This window comes from Canis lupus, chromosome 28, assembly GCF_011100685.1.
Source record: "Canis lupus familiaris isolate Mischka breed German Shepherd chromosome 28, alternate assembly UU_Cfam_GSD_1.0, whole genome shotgun sequence".
NCBI lineage: Eukaryota > Metazoa > Chordata > Mammalia > Carnivora > Canidae > Canis > Canis lupus.
In genome coordinates, this window is record NC_049249.1 from 22,016,850 (window position 1) to 22,036,007 (window position 19,158).

The following is a 19,158-nucleotide window of genomic DNA, read 5'->3' on the forward strand; positions in this document are numbered from 1 at the left end:
TCATGACACTCCAGGGCTCCACAGACTTCTAGGAACTCTTACCCCAACTTGGCTTCCCGCCCTGCCCCCCAGCCCTGGCACACACCTGTTCAGGAGACAATGAGTTTTGATTTGTCACCTGTCATGCTGCCTGCCTGCTCCAGAAGCCCCGTGGGAAAACTAAAGCTGCTGTGAAGATTACAAGGGGACAGAGGGGGAGAAGCAGGTGTGCCCGGGGGAGCCCCAAGAACAGATGCTGTGTTCTCACGTTCTCACTGTCCGAAGAGAAGGAGCTTCTGGCTGAGAGCAGAGATGCCACGTGTCCAGCTCGGTGACCCTCTCCCCCAGCCCGTGTGCGGGGTGTGGGGGCTTGTGGCACTTCGGGGGTGGGGGGAAGGGGAGAGGGGATTAATTTGTAGTCAGTGAGGGCCAGGGAGGCCCCTGGGACTGTTTTTGTTTGGAGACACACGGTTGGCATTTTGGCTAGTGGAAGGTTTCTTGTGTAGGAGGAAAAGGGGGCATTCTGGCTGCTGGTAGCTGGTGCCTGTGCACGTGTACCTGCACCCAGGAGGCCACATCGCCTTCCATGTCTGGGTGTCTGTGTCTGTGTCCATCTCTGGGTGGATCTGTGTGCGCGTGTCCGGGTGCCTGCTGCACGTAAGTCTGCGTCCCTACACGGATATGGCTCGTGTGTCAAGTTGGGAGGGCAGGAAGGAACCCTACCTGGCAAGGCAGAAAATGTATATTCCCTGGCATCTTCTCCCCACTGGGCCCCTCTCGGAGTGGGCTCTTGAGTCTCTCCCTTCTGCTCTCCAGGCCTCTCCTGCCATGGCCTGTTGGTCAAACTACACTGGCCGGTGCTGGTGATCCTGCGTGTGCTGCGTTCCCGGTGCCGTGGCCTTCACTGGGAGAGGATCCGGGGCTCAGAGAGCCTCTGTGGTTTGGCGGCAGAGTCATGGGATGCACCCCATGACTGGCTAATTGGTCCCTTAGCACCAGACTCAGACATCATCGTCCTGGCACTGCTGCCCTGCTGCCTGGCACACCCTCTCCACCAGGCTGCACTGGGAACAGAAAGAGAAGCTCTGTCAGCATGTGGACCCACCCAACCACCAGCCATGCCAGAAGATCAATCAGTATTCAGTGCTTAGCATGGCCCTGTGGTCTTGGCCTCCTCTGGCTACGTCCTGTTGGAGTCAGCCCTTGTGCTCCCTAATCTCATGGTGAGAAAACTTTGTTTCCAGAGAAGCTGTCCAGCATGGCTATTAGCAGGGAAGTAGTCGAACATGATGACCATCCTTGAATCTGGTCTGCAAAACAATCCAAAGAATCCATGCCACCCCCCTATTTCTGCTCAAACTTCCTTGTTCTTCATCACTGTCTCTCATTCCTACTGGTTGTCCCTTTGGGGGAAACTCTAGTGCAGTGCAGTCCAATGGAACTTCCCGTAATGACGTAAATATTCTCTATCTGTGCTATCCAATATGGTAGCCACCAGCCGCACGTTGCTACTGAGTATTTGAAATGGGGCTAGAGGATTAAGGAACTGGGTTTTAAATTTTATTTAATTTGGGACAACATAGCTCTAGGGAACCAAGTCCTACAAAAAGGATTAAAAATGGCATCATCCAGGTGCATGCTTGACACCATGCTAATGGTAAAGTGCTTCTGGGCCCATTGGTGCCCATGAACCTCCCAGCAACTCTGCCAGTATAGGGCAGGAACTACTAACCCCCGCTGCACAGAGGGTCAAGGACATGCCAAAGCCGCTGGGCTGGAAGGCAGGGGGCAGGCTGGAGCCCAGGTCTCCAAATCTGAAAGCAGGGCTTGCTCCCTCACTAGCCTCAACCCAGTAGACCTGCAATGGGGCCTTGGCAGTTCAGCCACAGACAACACAGACAATGATTCATACTCAAACTCCAGGCTTGACCTGTGGAGAAGAGGATTTAGGTATATGACATATGGAAGGGTCACTGGAACCTAAAATTTTTCCCTTCATTTACAAATAAGGAGAGAAGAATATAGATGGGGGGGGGGGGCACTTCTATGCCAGGCATTGTGTAAGGCTCTTGAGAAATGTTATCTCATTTACCTTCACAAGGTCAAGTAGTATTCTCCCCATTTTACAGATAAGGAGATGGAGGCTCAGAGAGGTGGCTGGATTTGTTCAAGGTCATATAGGGAACAAGTGGCAGAGCTAGGCTTTGAACCAGGCACTTTGGCTCTGAAGGTTTCTTTTCTGCTAGCACGTGGCTTGGGATGAAGGCCTGATGAAGCCCAGTGGTGGGAGTCATGCAGCGCTCTGGGCCCCGTGGTGTGTGGAGCTCCAGCCAAGGCTCCCGGCGGGGTGGGGAACAACATGGGGTCCCTTGGCCCTAGCCCCAGAAAGCTGCTGCTGCCAGGGCTTGGGAAACAGTCACAGGTGAGTCAGAAAGAAGAGTGCCTGGAGTGGCCTGGGTGAACCACTCTGGTCCACCTGGAAAGGCTTCTCTGACAAAGAGAAAAGCATCTTAGTGATTCACCTGGCATTGGGTGCTTTCATTCAGCACTTCCAAGGATAGCTTCCTGACCAATTTCTGTTCCATATCTATTGTTAAGTGACAAAGCACCCCAAAACACAGTGGCGTGTGACAAGTCATTTACTTGTTCATGATGCTGCAGCATGAGCAGGGCGTGATGGAGATACCTCATCTCCACTCTGCTGGGCACCATCAACTGGGCCAACACTTCTATTCTTCTTGCCAGGGGTCATCCAGCTGGTGGGAGGGAGATGGGGAACAGATGAGGCCTGGGACGGACACTGGGATGACTGGGCTTCTCTCCCTCGCCATCAGGGTCACCTCTCTCCAGCAGAGGAGCTGGACTTCTTACCTGGAAGCTCAGGACTTTGTAGGAAGCTCCCAGGCCTTAAAGGTGAGGCCATGTCTCACAGGATTTTCTGGGGGGCAGAGTGCATGTGCAGCATGTCCCCCAGGGCCTGGCCCCCACTACTACCATCGGCTAGCTCTGGTGCCGTGGTGCCTGAAATACTGGTCTCAGCCTGCACACCTAGAGAAGGGATACAGACCTAACGCTCTGCGTGTAAGCCTTCCAGTTTTATCTCCCAAAGCTCTCCCCTTTTATGCCCCACTCTCTCCCTAACTGAACCCCATTCCACCAAACACCCTGTGTGCCCATGCCTCTGCACACTCTGCTCCCTGCTCAGAGTACCCTGCCTCCAGTCATCTGGGTGGGTGGCCAATTCTCCACCAGCTCTCCTCCTCCCCTGGGACTTTCCTAACCATCCCTATCCTCATCCCCAGAGCTGGCTTTCTGTTTCTTCCCCCAGTTGCTCGAGGTGACAGTGGCTCATCTGGATGGTGCACAGGCAGGGCCCAACGGTTGTACAGCACTCTTTAGGAGCCCAAGAAAGCAGCCCTGGGGGAAGGCTGCTCAGAGGCCTGGCCCTGACAGTGACAGTAGTTGCTGGCAGTCAAACAGGGGGAAGGCAAACACAACTCTGAAGCTGGGCTCTGAGGTTCAAAACCCATTTATAGGGACACTTGGGTGGCTCAGTGGCTGAGCGCATGCCTTTGACTCAGGGTGTGATCCTGAGGTCCTAGGATCGAGTCCTGCATCAGGCTCCCTGCAGGGAGCCTGCTTCTCCCTCCACCTGTGTCTCTGCTTCTCTCTGTGTGTCTCTCATGAATAAATAAATAAAATCTTTAAAAAAGAAAAGAAAGAAAAGAACCACCATGATTCAAATCCCACTTACAACTGTTTAGATTGTAACTTTTAGGTACCTCTGTTTTCTCATCTGCACAATGAAGATAAGAATACTGAACCCCTAAGGTTTTGGAAGAGTTAAATGAGGAAACTTCACGGAAGGCACCTGTGCCCACTGTGTGGCAAATGCTCCTTAATTCCTGCCCTTACTGTTAATATGTGCTCCTCATAGGCCGGGCTGCAGGCATCTGACTCCCCATGAGCTGGACTGGGGCCTCAGCAGGACAGAACCAGGGCTGACCCCACTGTGCCCTCAGCTCCTCCCCCAGCCCTGGGAGGCCAGCAGGGGCCACCGTGTGACCTGACACTAGTGTCGTGTTGCTGGGCACCCCGTCTTCACCCCTCTGGTCAGGGGCAGCTTTGGCTTGGGGACCCCACAGGCCTCGCCGTGTGCTGCAGAGCAGGAAAGGTGTGACTCTGAAGGCAAAGAGGCTGCTAAAGAGAGGTAGAAAGTGGGGATCATGGCCCTTTCCAAACTGTGGCTGGTGGCTTGGCGTTAGGCTCACATCATCTGTCACAGGGCTCTGAGACAAGTTTAGGGAGCATCAGCCTTGGAGTATGGGGGGCGGTTCATCTAGTTCCCTAATCAGCCACTTTTGCTATCCATTCTCTTCTTTATTCCACAGTGATTGCCTGGGCACATACTGTGTGCCAGGCACTGTTCTAGACACTGAGGATACTGAGAGAGCAGGCCTAATAAAAGCAGACCCTGAGAGAAGGGTGCCTGTGAGTGGGCAGCCCCTTTGTGGCCTTGAGTTCTGGGGGCCCAGTTTGGTCCCCACCCGGGCCTGGCACAGAGGCAGAGCACAAGCTCTGAACTCCGTGGTCAGACTCCGGTCCTGGCTCTGCCTCTCTCTCACTCACTGAATAGCAACTTGGCTCAGCTGCCTGAGCCTCAGGGTCCTCATCTGCAAAGTGGGAGTGCATTTGGGAGGGCCAAGGATGCCACACCTGCAAAGGAGCAGTGCTGTGGCCGATGCTTCCTAGCACACCACAAAGGGCCTCTGTCCCCCTCTGCCATCATCACAGTCCCCCATCACAGGCTGAAATGTCGCCCTTCCTTCTGCCTTCCTGGGCCTGCACGCAGTTTTGCTGACAACAGCCAAGTCACCTTCTGGCCCCCAGAGGATGTTAGAGACCTTTCCTGTGAGCCGTTTGCCCCCTGAAGCAGGGGTCACAGAGATCTTAAAACCTGAGATCAGAGCAAGCAGAGGGGGAGGGTGACAGGGGCCATATATCAGGGGCCTGGCCAGCTGTTAGCAGGGATTCCTTCCCAGCCAAGGACAGATGGGTCTAGCCTTCCAGAGTCGGATCAATTGAGCACCTGGGGTGGGAGCCAACACTGAGGGTGAGGAATTCGTGTGACCCCGTCATCTCCTGTCAGGAGACTCCCACGCTCTTCTTCCTGCAGCCGGGAAATGAAGTGACAGGTCATTCTGAGGGGCAACTGCTGACAGGCCCTTCTGTAACATTTATTTAGAACTGGCAGCTCTGCCTCCTTACAAAAGGGGCTAAGAGAATGCTCTGATATGCATGGCACGCCTCCCAGCTAACCAGGCCTTGCTGCAGGCACACTACCAAGGCACCCCCACCAGAATCCCCATTTTCACCATGAGAAAACTGAGCCTCAGTGAGGTGAAGTGACTTGCTGATGTCACCCAGTTAGCCCAAGGCTGGGCTACACAGGACACCTGGTTCCTTGGACTGGTTCTTAAATGCAGTTAGGACAGGACAGGAGAAAACCCCATAAAAATGAACTACCATCGGGCAGAGAGAGCAACCTCTCCTAACTTCTGGGAGAACCTTCTTCTAAGAATAGGATATACATAATGCATTTATGATGCTGACAAATGCGTTAAACCTTTTCCGGAGAGATATGTAAGAAACCGTGAATGGCACAAGGCTTTAGGAAGAGGAAGTGGAACGGGGGAGGGAAGCAAAGAGAGAGTTTTACTTCACATCCTTGTTTTTCTATAGCATTTCAACTCTTCTCCATATGCATTTAAAAGAAGCAAGAACCAGGGGTTATCTGGATCATTTTTAAACTTTCTTGTTGATTCTTTTCTGAAATAAAAGAGAAAGAAATATGTTACTTAAAAAAGAGAGAGAAAGAGAAGCTGATGAAAGCTGACTGTATCTGCCCTCCAAATTTTACAAGCACATTTAGTTATATAATTCAGAACTCTTTAGGGGCACCTGGCTGGCTAAGCCTGTGGAGCACCCAACTATTGATCTCGGGGTGATGAGTTCAAGCCCCACACTGAGTGTAGAGATTACTTAAGAATAAAATCCTAAAAAAAAATAAAAATAAAAAAATAAAAAAATAAAAAGAATAAAATCTTAAACAAAACAAAAAAACCAAAACTCTTTGTAGGGAAAATCAGAGGGAATAATTCTAGTTAAAAGCCAGGCCAAACCAAAATTTTCATGACTGAGAGCAGGAAGCAGCTCTCTGATATCTGTACTGAAGCTGCTGTCATCAATAATTAAAAGTGGAAAAACAAAAACCTAGGCTAATGTGGTTTCTGGAACCAAGCATTTCATTTTACTTTGAGCTCCTTCCCTTCTATGGAGCCTTGAACCCAGTAACAGATGCTCAAAAAATCCATTGGTAAATGAATAATTTGCCTGTTGCGTTCACTGGGTCCCGAAGCAGGTACCCAGTCAATATTTGTTCATGGAAACCCATAATAGAATACTGTTGATCCCAACCACTATCCCTAGACCCCAGCTCCAACCCCAATCCAGGTGGGAGCAGGGGATGAGTGGTCTGCATTGGGCTGCATTGTGAGGCTAAGCTTCCTTCCCCCACGAAGGGCCTGGGTAACCCCCACCGCCATCCAGTGTCTGGGACTGGTGGGCACAGGCAAGGTCTTCTTGTCTCGACTGTCATTTCAATATACTGCACCAAGGATGTGCACACTTCCCTGATGCCCCACCCTCTAGCCTCGGCCATCCACACCTCCCATCACCTCCCCTCAGTCCTCACCTGGTACTCTTGCCCACCATCTGGATTGCTAACCCTCTTGTGGAGTCCATATAGATGCTATCTTCCCAGTTCCTCGAGGGCAAAGAGAGAGGATGTTGCAATGCTCACATATCTCTCATTCTAGCTCATTGCCACAGAGAGCTGGGAAAACTGGTGAGACTGGACCAGTGGGGCAGGGAGGGCTTTTGGGCTTCCTGGAGGAGGTGGACATGCACAGACTCCTGGGGCCCTGCAAGGGGAGAAGGAAGGGCCCTAAGGACTGGCGCCTGTCTGCCTCTTACACTTTGTGATCTCCCTGCTGCCCCTCTCACAAAGACACCCTGGCCTCCTCCTTCCTGTCCTAGAGAGTGTAGACAGCAGGTAATGGCCATTTTGCTCCCCCCCCTGCCCCCCCCCCCCCCCGTGGGACTAAGGGCAGAGCCAGTACGGGGTGTGTGCTGAGCTGAAGGACCTGATGCTGCCATTCATTTCATTGTTGTTTGTTTTTAAAGGCTTTACTTATTTATTCATGAGAGACATAGAAAGAGAGGCAGAGGGAGGAGAAGCAGGCTCCAAGCAAGGAGCCCGATGCAGGACTCGATCCCGGGAATCCAGGATCAGGCCCTGAGCCAAAGGCAGACGCTCAACCGCTGAGCCACCCAGACGTCCCATGATGCTACTATAATGGCTGGGTTCAGCTGTGTCAGACACTGGCTCAGTTTGGTCTGTTATCAATCACAGCAGTTCCAGTAGGAATATTCTGTGGCTCGCAACCAGAGAGTTTTTTTTTTTTTAAGGTTTTAGTTATTTATTCATGAGAGACAGAGAGAGAGAGGCAGAGACATAGGCAGAGGGAGAAGCAGGCTCCATGCAGGGAGCCCGACGCCAGACTCGATCTCGGGTCTCCAGGATCACACCCTGGGCCGAAGGCAGGCACTCAACTGCTGAGCCACCCAGGGATCCCCAACCAGAAGAGTTTTAAGTGGGATGTCACTGCCCCATCTGTGTCTGTCGTGCCACAAAGCCCTGTGTGTTCTGGATGGAGGCAAAAGAGAGAGGCCTCGGGACGTGGGTGGCCACGAACAGGGGTGCTATCAACAGAGAGAAGTCTGGAGAGCTGGTGGGCTTGGGCACAGTGGGCTGAGCTCTGGCAGGATGCCCAGATGGAGATGCCCAGCAGGTGGGGAAAGGAGTGTGGGGGCACATCTGCAGGGTGCTGGAGCCTCTGATTCAGATTCGGGAGGTGCAGGAGGACGTGAGATCAGGGAGGGGTGGGTGTAGGGACACGGTCGGAAAGAGGCCTGAGAGGACAAGGAAGGCCAGACCTTGAGGACTGGGAATCTAACTGCAATGGGAGGAATGGTCAGGAAAGAAAGGCAGTCAGGCCGTGGAAGCCAGAGCAAGCTCCTGAGCCACACTGTCTCCCTCAGTTTCTTTTCCCGTTAAGTGGGTTCACAGTCTCCCTGTATTGTGCTGTGGCGAGGATGGGAGGATGAAGAAGGCATGGCAAGCCCTTCTCTGAATGCCAGAGCTCAAGTAACATGAGCAGGTGAAAGGAACTGGGGGACAGAGGCCTACCAGGCTGCACCCCTCACGGAGTCTCCCTTCCTCCGGTTCAGCTGGCAGGTAGCCATGGCCGCTGCCCCTCTATCCAGTGAGGGCGCTTATCTCTGCCTCTGCTAGGATTTGGCCAGCTGGCCCTCTTTCATCACTCCAGGGGCAGTCCTGCGGACAAGGATGCTCCAAACAACAGCTGAGCTCATCCCGAGAAGCGCCTCACACACAGCCCAGCCCCCCCACCACTCCCTGCCCCCGCAGTGGTGGCACCTGCAACACTTCCCCCAAAGCGAGCCCCCAGGAAACCTGCATCTTTAGGACTCCCACTGAGGCCCAAAGAGAGATTCCAGAGGGCTGGTCTATGTGGACTGGGGTGGAAAGGCCTCCAAGAACCCACTGCTCCTGAAGCTGACCTTGCACAACTCCACTAGCCCTGAGGCTCCACATTCCATCCCTGGGGTTTAATTCACTGGGGCTGTGAGTCCTCCCTTAAACCACCCCCAGGGTGGGACACATTCACTGTAGGGGAAAAAAACACAAACACCACCGCTGCTCCCCATGGAGTAGGGGAGAACTGGGACTTGCTGGAGGGTAAGACACAGAAAGGGAAGCAGTGGAAAATCACCCCAGGAAACCTTCCCCTTCTTCCCGCTTTGGTCCTCCCGCATGCTGGGTGGGGCTGAGCCTCTACCTTTCTATACTTCAGTGCACAGGTGCTGGGCGCTGGTTGCGTGCCAGGTGCTGGGCCAGGTGCCAGGGGCACTGATTTGTTCAGTCAAGTTCCTTGAGGGGAGGCGGGTGGGTAAGACCCTCTCTCTCAATTCACCAGAACCTCGGGGCCTGGAAGAGAGTAGAGGGAAGCGCAGGGGCTGCAGAGCCCTTCCCTTACCTCTTACCCCTCCTATCCTTGCCTTTGCAGCTCCACCTTCTGTCTCAGTGCAGAAGGGAGGCACAGGCTGATGGGACACAAAGGAGTGGAGCCCTGGGCCGCACGATCCCCTTCTACTGAGACAATCACAGGTCTTCTGGCGCAGGCACCTCTTAGTCCTAACCCCGAAGAGTAGAAGATTTCCCCCTTCTCCCTGCCCCCAAGCAATTCCCAGGGATACTGTCCTTTCTCCTCACCACCACACAGGAGAGGGGACAAGCCTTTGTTCCCCACTGAAGCCCCCATTTGCATTCCAGGTGAACCCTAAAAGGCACAACTAATGCCCTTTACCTACAGCAGCGGTTCCCAAAGTCTAGCAGGAGGATCCATCATATCAGGTTACCTGGACACTTGTTAGAAAAGGAAATCTCAGACCGCACCCTAGGTGTGCGGGAGCTCTAGCAATCCACTTTAACAAGCCCCCGGGGTGATTCCATCACCTCCAGTTTGAGAACCACTGGCCCAAAGGACAGTTAGGCTAGAATTTGCTGGGCGCTGGGTGTGAAGTGGGGAGAGGGGGGCAGGACATCCCTGGGGCCTGGCTGTAGAAGGAGGTGGGCTCCTCCAGGGGAAGGAGCTGGGTCAGTTTCAGGACCAGCGGACTGGTCTTCCCTCCAGCCTGGGGTTCTTTTCTTTCTTTCTTTTTTTTTTTAAAGATTTTATTTATTCATGAGAGACAGAGAGAGAGAGGGAGAGGCAGAGACACAGGCAGAGGGAGAAGGGAGAAGCAGGTTCCATGCAGGGAGCTGGATGTGGGACTCCAGAATCATGCCCTGGGCCAAAGGCAGGTGCTAAACCCCTGAGCCACCCAGGGATCCCCTAGCCTGGGGTTCTTATAGTGGGCAGGTGCACAGGTGGAGAGCAGGTCCATGGTTTTCACAAGCTTTTCAAAGGGATCTGAAGCCCAAAAATATCAAGAGCCTTTCTTTGAAAAGCTGTTAACTTACTTAACACACAATTAACATTTTAATACATTCTTACTGGAAAAGTCAAACCATACTAAAACATAGGGAGCATCAAGGAAAGTGCTCCTTTGATGCCTCCAGGGCTAGACCCCTCCCCAGAAGAAGCCACTGTTTTCTATTTATACTTTGGAAAGTCTCTGTACAAGTGTGTATATATATATATTTATGCTATAGATATACATACACACAGTGTGGGTGTTTTTACACAAGCAGGATAATGTTAGGTGCATTATGCTTCAACTCCCCACACCCTCCCATTTAATAATACATCTTAGAGAGCCATGCCAGGGCTGGGCCTCTACTCAACAGTGTCTCCAGTGTGGTGGCTACTGAGACAAGAGAAAAATACATGTTCACACCACATCAGACTCTCCTCCTTTTCTTACGTCCCCCCCAGTGATGCCTACCCTACCCCAGAGCATGCAAGGCATGCGCACACCAGGGTGTTCACACACACACACACACACACACACACACACACACACACACACTGATAATGACCCAATGTGAAGAAATCCTCTTTGGTCCTTGACTAGTCTGACAACCCCTGAACTCCCAAGCTTTAGGATGCTGTGGAGCTGGGGCTTCTTTTGGCTCCAGGGCAGGCATTCCTTAGCCCTAAGAGGGCACTCCCTGGAACCTGCGGGCAGAAGGGCACTGGAAGGCTGTGTCACCACCCAAAGAGCTGTGCTTGTACATGCATTTATCCTGAGTGGGAGTCCAAAACTTTCTCTCAGATTCCCAAAAGCTTCTGAAGCCCCAAAATGGATTAAAAAATCACAGTTGTAAGTTGATTGCCTCTTAATGGGGAAGAGCATATCAGCAAAATAATTCCGGCCTCTGGGTGCCTAGGTGGCTCAGTGGGTTGGACATCCGCCTTTGGCTCAGGTCACGATCCTGGGGTTCTGGGGTTGAGCCCAGAGTCAGGTTCCCTGCTCAGTGGGGAGCCTGCTTCTCTCTCTGCCCCTGCTACTCCCCCACGCTCATGCTCTCTCATTTTGTGTGTCAAATAAGTAAATAAAATCTTAAAAAACAAAACAAAACAACCCTGCCTCTCTAGAGTGCTTTCTTTCTAATTAACAGCTGCAGCTCCAGAGTCAGGCTGGGGATAGCAGCAACCTTACCCTTTCTGCTAGCTCAGGCCTGGGCACGAGGAAGTGGCAGAGAGGGAGGAAACGTTAAAGACAGGAATAGGAGGGAGGCAGGAGAGCAACCCAAGTTCCCGGGCTGAATAGTGTCCTCCCCAGCACCTCAGAATGCGACTTTATTAGGTCCTCAAGAGGGTCGTCGCAGATACAGTTAAGTTAAACTGAGGTCCTACTGGAGGGGCAGAGGCCCTTAATCCAATGACCGATGTCCTTTCCAAAAAGAACAGACACAGGAGCCACGGAGGGGAGGAGGCCAAGTGAATGAAGAGGGGGGCGGAGGACAGATGATGTATCTACAAGCCAGGACCCTGCAAGGTGGCTGACAATGTCCAGAAGCCAGGAGAGAGGCATGGAACAGTGTCTCCCTAGGGCATTGACCTGGCCCCCCCTTGATCTGGGCCTTCCAGCCTCCAGAACTGTGGGAGCATGCATCTGGGTTGCTTAAGCCCCCAATCCGTAGTACTTTGTTATGGCAGCCCTAGGAACCAAGATTAATAAAGCAGAGTTCAACAGCGGCTTCCAGGGAGACCCTGGAGCCCCCTTCCCACGACACCCAGCTCTCGGGAACCAGAAGGGCCCAGCGTCTTTGGGTCAGAGTCGGCACCGTGTCCTACGCTAGCTGGGGCTGGGTTCCCTCAGGTGTGCAGGCAGCTCTCAGCCCGGAGAGCCCTCCCCTAATAAACAGCCAAACCAAACACATGTTCCCCTCCAGGCCCCCGAGTCACCTGCCACTTGGCAGTGAGAGGACGTCAGCCCAGTTCCTGGCTGGCAGCACTGACAGGCGCCCATCTGCTCCGGAAGCGCCCGCCTGGATAAACACAGCCAGGCTCTGCCTCCCACGGTTGGACCAGCCGGGTCAGGCCGGTGGTGCGGAAGCCCTGGGTCTCGGCCCTTAGCCCCTCGGGGTCACTTTCCACCCCTACCTGGCCACGCCGGCTGCCCCAGGAGAACAGCATCCCTGGAAAACGGGAGGAAGGACACACAGGAAAGGAAAGCTCATTGCAGGGCTCGGCCCACCTCCCAGGTCACTTCCTCAGATCCCTCCCTGCTGGGCCCCCGGGTCACTGCCCCCTCCCATCTGCCCTCCCGTCAGTCACGCCCACATCAAGCCATCTGCCACCCTGGCCCCCCCTGGCAGGCACCACAGCCTTATGACTCAGCGCCCAGCCCTGAGGCTGCTCTGTGGGTGGCCACTCCGGAACCTTGGTTGGGAGGGAGGTGCTGGGAAGGGGGCCGGAGCTGGGGCTGGGGGAGGGGGAAGACACGTGCAGACCCCAGGTGGCCCTTCCCAGAGCACCAAACCCTGATAGCACTGCTTCCATCCGGTTTTTAAAGCGGACTAACTCCAGCAGTGGTGTTGCCTAAAACCTAATGATCTAATGAAAAAGCACCTAATTCCGTTCCTTTTTTGCCTCCAGGTTCCACCACCTGTTCTTCCGGCCTGGCCCCAGGCCTGACTGGGACCTGTTTCTCTAGTGTATTCCCCGGTGTCCTCTTCAGGGGCCACTCCCAGTCCCTTACAGCCCCTGGAACAGTACATCTGCTCCCACACACCCTTGAGTGGATAAATTCCCATGAAGGTATGAGACATGTCATGTCAGCTCCCTGCAGACTTTGAACAAAGGATTTGACCTCGAGTGTTTATCCCGAAGGACTAGCAGTAATGGTTGAGGCTGCGTGTGTCCTTCTGGGGAAAGGAGTGAGTCAGGGTGGAGAATGTCACCCCTATAGGCGGCAGGCCCAAGCTCCAGGTGTGGTTCTGAGTCAGGCATGGCCCCTAAGACTTGGCTCTAGAGGAAAAACCTACAGGCTGGGCCTGTCCCCCAGCTGGAAGGTTGTGACCTGAGGCCTGGCCCCACCCCTAGAGGGTCAGGAGAGGGCCAGAGGATCCAGCCCCAGAAGGCCGCAGTTCCCAGCCTGTGGGAGCCTGCTTTGGGCAGCTGTCTCTGTTCTCAGGGGCCGCACCCCTTCCAAAGGTCCCGCTTCCTCCAGGGCCTCTTGTAAGCTGTGTGGAGATTTAGCCACCTTGCCTCAAAGCTGGAAAGGCGGTCCTTGGGGGTCTGGCCCTGGCTCACTCTCTCCCTTACCTGGAGGCCCCTGGGGTGCACCTCAGGAGTCTCCTGCAAACCCGGGCCTTGGAGGCTCCTTCCTCTCCCAAGCCCTGTTCCCTCCAAAGCAAGCCAACAGCTCCGCTCATTTCAGAGTGGTTGTTCTCCTGCTGGTAACTGGGAGGAAACAGGTTGGGCTGAGTGAAAGCAAAGAAGACTGGGAAGCTCCAAGAAATCTCAAAATTGGAAGAGTCTGAATGCATTGAATCCTGGCTCTGCAGCAAGCCTCCCTCTCTGCCTTAGTTTCTTTGGCTCCAAGCAGGGTTCATAAAGGTACCTGCCCCAAAAGCTGTCGTGAAGGCGAAATGAGGCAGAGAACTGTGAAAATGCAGTTCGAAATGCTTCCTCCCTTCACAGAAGTGCCCAGGACCTAGCAACAGTAATAATAATAGTCATGTTCATCTTTCATTCTTTCTGTGTCCCCACCGTGAGCATCACACATTGTCGGAGGGCTCAGCCGACACTACCTCCCTTAAGCCTGAGTTCCTTTCCCCCAGTCTTTCTTTCCACATTCTTTTCCAAGAGATAGTTCTACACCCCCAGAGACGCCTCCCCACTCCCCCTGGGCATTGGGATATTTTCCAGGCTAACCCTCCCTCCCGGGAGAGTCTCCCAGGCACATGTGCTGCTTCCCAGAGCAGGAAGGTGGGCTGAAAACGGCCCCAGCTGGAAAATCAGAGTCTGCGTTTCTACGCAACTTCTTTAGAATAATAGACTCAGAGAAAAAAACCAAAACACTCTGCTCAGAGAGGTCCTCTGTTTGCTTGCGTACTCCCAGCCTGCTCCATTTCACAGCTGCAGAAATTGTGATTTTCCTGAGGCCACACAGCAAGTAAGTAGCAGAGATTCCACCAACACTGAGAACCTGCAATGTGCCAGGTACTGCACCCACCCACTTCGGAAACACTGGCAGCAGTCACACCATGCTCCAAGCACCGGTTAGAGCACCATGGACATAGAGACAGGAATGGCATTGAAATTCTATGGAGAAGATCCCAAACAAATTACAAAGGTTGCTGCCATCACTGATAAATACTATAAGAAAATAAATCGGTATAGGATGGAATGGTTGGTGGATTTAGGGGAGCGGTGCCCTGTTTCCCTAGAACACACTGGAAACACTGAGCAGAGAACCGAATGATGAGGGGCAAGTATGCAAAGAGCTAAAGAGGTGTCCAGTTAGAGAGAATGGCAAATGCAGAGGCCTTGGGGCAGGAATATGCTTGGGCGTCTTCAAGGAATGGGAAGAAAGCCAGTGTGACTGGAGCAGTAAGAGTGAGGGGCAGTGGGAGAGGTGAGGAAAGGAGGGAGGCAGGGGCCAGGTCATGCTGGGTCTCAGCCATGGTAATGAGTCTGGATTGTATGGCAACAGGAAGCCATAGGAAGGTTTTGTTGTTGTTGTTGTTGTTTTATAAATTTATTTTTTTATTGGTGTTCAATTTGCCAACATATAGAATAACACCCAGTGCTCAAGCAGGGCAATAACTGTTATGACTTATGGCTTAGAAAGATGGCTCAGGCAGCTGTGTGAAGAGTGGACTGAAGTGGGGCAAAAGCTGAGGAAGCTATGGAGACCTGGCCCACTGTGCCAGCTGTGGGGATGCAGGGAGGCAGAAAGCAAATACCTTGACACTAACACATGTGAAGCACTGAGCCCGAGGCCTGGCATCCACCAAGTGATACTCAACATAGAATTGGGAGCCTGAGAAGGGATGCTAGTGGGTGGCCAGATGTGTGGCCAGGGTTAGGAGATAGGGTGGTGGTGACAGGGACCTGGGGAGGGTCCTTTCCTGGGCTTAAAGCCACAGGAGACTAGCAGCTTTGGTTTGGGTGTGGGAAGGGGCAAACTTTGGGGATCCCACATCCTTCTCTCGGTTTCCTAATGTGTATCATGTCTCTCCATTCTTAAAAATGTCAGAGCCACTACCTGTGGACATGTAAGTGTTCCAGAAATAAAAGCCTGTGAGTAATTAGAATAAAAAACAGCCTACATTCATTTTAATATTTCAAATTGTGTGTAACTTGTACCTACCCATGACAAAGACTTCAGAGTACAAGAGCACACAGCAAGAAGTAACTGCTCCTCCACCTCATTTTCAACCCTATAAAATATTCTCTGTTACCTGTTCATCTTTGTCTAGAAATATTGTCAGCATATGTAGACATATATAGACCATATACTACTTTCAAGTATGAAGATAGGATAATTGTACCATCTTTTCACCAAACAATATTTCATGAAAATCATTTCATATGAGTCTGTGAATACGATTTCATGCTTTCTTTAGTGGCTACGCAGCTGTATCCGATAGAAAAATAGGTATTGAGATAACTCCCAGGTTTGGGCTAATACAAACCATGTCACAAACAAACACTTTCACATGTAGGTCTCTGGTGTTTCCATCAGATAAATTCCTAGACGTGGAATTTCTAGCTCAAAAGATAATTACATGTTTTTCCCCCCTTGTTTAAATAAATATTGACAAATTGTTGCTTGGAGTCGTTGGACCAACTCCCTTCCCAGTCATACCCCTAGCTGGCCCTGACGGCATCCCCTTCACGATGTCAACCCAAAACATTGTCCGAATGATTCATCTTCACCAATCTTAAGGCGCCTGACAATTTGTGCATAAAGTGTCAGCCCACCTTCCGTGGCGTGGTGGATGTTTCCACTCCCGCTCTGTAGATGAGAGAGCTGGCCCCAGGACGAAGCCAGTGTCCTAGTTCTACTCTGAGCCACAGGGAGGGCTGGAACCATAGGCGAGAGTAGTATAGGCAGGGCCCACAGGGAGGAAGCAGGTGCCAGAGAAGGCAGTAGTTGCCTCCACAGACACACAGGCTCTGGCAATCAAGATGGGTGAAGGACACGCACAGGTCAGAAGCCAAGAGACCAGTCAACGGTCAGATCTTATAACCCCCTCCACCAGGACCAGACACAGTGCTGCCTCTTCGGCATGCCTGCCTGGGCCAGCCTGAGGCCCGGATGTGGGTGTTGCTGAGCCATGTTAGGGCCATGGGAAGTAGGTCACTTGCTGGAGGAGTAGGGAATTTAAAGGCAGAGATAAGAGTGCGTGTTGACATCTGGGACTGAAGCCCCAAGTTTCCTTTCTTCCCACTCTAAACAGGTTGGTGGCTATAAAGCAGGAAAATATAAAGCAGGCTCCATTAAAATTGGGAGAGAGAGAGAGAGAGAGAGAAAGAGAGAGAGAGAGAGAAGTCTCTGTCAATAAACCACAGTAGCCAAATGAAACTAAGTTTAGCATCTCTCAGCCTGTTTGGGAGCCTCTTGACTGCCGACTCTTCTAATGGGCTCCACTTCCGTGAACTCAAAGGTAATGGAATCAGCTTCAGCAAAAACAATGTGCTAAATAAAGAAATGCAATCAGAGCTGCTGACCTTCAACAGAAAACTCTTTTTGTAGGCCTTGGACTTGAAGTGAGGAATGCATGCTCTGAGAGGGTGTGTGGATGTGTGTATGTGTGTGCACACGCTCACGTGTGTACGTGTGTATGTGTTAAGATGAAGAATTTTGGGGGTGGCTGAAAACAGTGAGAAAGTTCTACCATGGTACTAAGACTTGCCTATAAAAAAACAAATTTTAAGAAAAAAGTTAGAGTAAAGTTGGGCAAGGAAACCTGAGTGCTTTGAAATGGACATCAGGGCCCGTCTGGATGTAGGGGGTATTATTCATAGATAGGATTCCCAAGGGAGTGGGTTTTCAAAGTCCCCTCCCGGGCTCATGGGACATGCCTGAACAGACATTTGAAAAGCTCCTTCTGGAATGCTCCAAGGTGGGCAGTGCCAGGCACGAGTTCCCCAGAGCAGGTCCATACTAGAAGTTTGTGTCTGTAAAGAGCTTGCTGAGCACTGAGGGTCAGAATCAGGCAATCACGAAGGCCTCCAGGAGGGTCCCAGGACATTGGCCCAGAGAAGCCCAGAGAGAGATCTCTGCTCAGCACTGATCATCTGAGATGGTGGAGTTGCCAGTAGTTTACCTCTCTGAATGAAGATGATCTCTACATTTTCTCCAGCTTCCAACTATGTCTGTCTTTCATGCCATCTATCCATCCACTCTACTATTGAAGACAATCAGTAAATGCACCATTTCTTAAGAAGATTTTATTTACTTATTTGTTTGACAGAGAGAGAGAGAGAGCACAAGCTGGAGGAATGGCAGGCAGAGGGATAGGGAGAAGCTGAGCTGAGCAGGGAGCCCGACGTGGGGCTCGATCCCACAACCCTGGGATCATGATCTGAGCTGAAGGCAGATGTTTAGCCAACTGAGCCACCCAGGTGCTCTAAGTGAACCATTTTTGATCATACAAGTCCAAAACCCTTTTAGGTTCAGCTGAGGAGACAGAAGTAGGTCACCAAGTTGGTTGGGATGTTGGCAGTGGCAAGGTGGTGGGGGAGGATAAGCAAGTACAATCACTTTAGAAAACGATTTGGGACTATCTTGTATGGTTGAACTTGCACACACTGATAACCTAGCAATGAATTCCTCTCCTAGGCATACACCCTCGGAACTCTTGCACCAATGTGAAAGACAAGTACAAAGATGTTCAAAGAAACATTGTTTATAATAGTAAAATTATCAAAAAGCCAGATGTCCATGACCAGGAGAGGGGAAAAATTGTGAATTGTGGTCTGTACCTATAAGGTAGTATTATGCAGTAGTAAAAATAGATGAAGTATAGTTACGTGCAAGAAGATGGATGAATCTTAGAAACAAATGGTGTGTTTTAAAAAAAGCGAGTTTCATATATTAAACCATTTTTTCTAAAGCTTAAAAACAATCAAAGCTAAAGAACTTTGTTCTAAGGAGGTCATATAAATGTGTCCTAAAATTGTTTTAGAGCAAGAGAATACTAAGCATAAAATTTAGGACAGTTGTTACCCCTAGGGGCAGACAGGTTATGGATGGGGGGCAGCCCACAGACAGGGTCATGTCTGAGTCATACTCTAGTTCTTAGGCCACATAGCAGGTTACGAGTGTTCATTTTATTATTATGTTTTATCTGTTGCCTATGTCCTTTTATATAAAAATATGCAATAAACTCTTTTTAAAATGATTTTATTTATTTATTTGAGAGAAAGCAGAGTGGGGGCAGGGGGCAGGAGGAGCAGAGGGAGAAGGACAAGCAGACCTCACACTGAGTGCAAGCACAGAGCCCAATACAGGGCTTAATCCCCAGCCCTGAGATCATGACCTGATCTGAAATCAAGAGCCAGATGTTCAATTGACTGAGACACCCAGGCGCCCCCACCATAAACATTTTTAAAGAAAGAAATAACTCCAGCTCTGAAGGAGATTGCCATCTACATGAGAAGACAGAAGCACAGGCTCCCAAAAAGACACTTTGCATATGATAGTGTAAGAAAGAATCTTGTACTTGTTTGGACTCTTGGTTGCAAGTGCCAGAAACCAAATTCAAACTAGTTCAAGCAGAAGTAAGTAGTGAGTAAATAATAAGTAAATAAGTAAATCTGGCTCATTAATTGAGGTGGGGCCAGGTCTAGGGACTCCAAAAAACTCAAATAATGAGCAACTCACATCTTCTGTGCTTCTCTTTGTCTGTTGGCTTCATTTTCTCCCACTGCAGACAGATAGCTTCCATCTGGTAACAGGAGAAGGGATGCATGGAGATAATCCCAGCCTGGCTTGCATCATGCCCATTTAGCAAACCCAAGGGAAAGACCAAGAGGTTTTTCTCCCCATGTTCCATATACAATCCCAAGC

General features: G+C 51.4%; 1 long non-coding RNA gene across 10 annotated transcripts in view; it reads right to left on the bottom strand.

Annotated features, from left to right (window-relative positions):
- Positions 1-456: 456 nt before the first annotated feature.
- LOC102156502 overlaps positions 457-19,158 on the bottom strand; it is a 38,988-nt gene continuing 20,286 nt past the window's right edge. For 3 of the 10 annotated variants that reach the window (XR_005380600.1, XR_005380602.1, XR_005380597.1), the window contains 4 exons: positions 18,973-19,036; positions 8,961-9,109; positions 6,734-6,962; positions 5,179-5,808 (listed from right to left, as the gene is read on the bottom strand). This is a non-coding gene — a long non-coding RNA (uncharacterized LOC102156502). Of the gene's footprint in view, positions 1,044-1,084; positions 5,150-5,178; positions 5,809-6,733; positions 6,963-8,290; positions 8,438-8,960; positions 9,110-12,233; positions 12,362-18,972; positions 19,037-19,158 lie in introns of those variants that run through there. The other 7 variants (XR_005380599.1, XR_005380596.1, XR_005380598.1 and 4 more) reach the window with 7 other exon arrangements.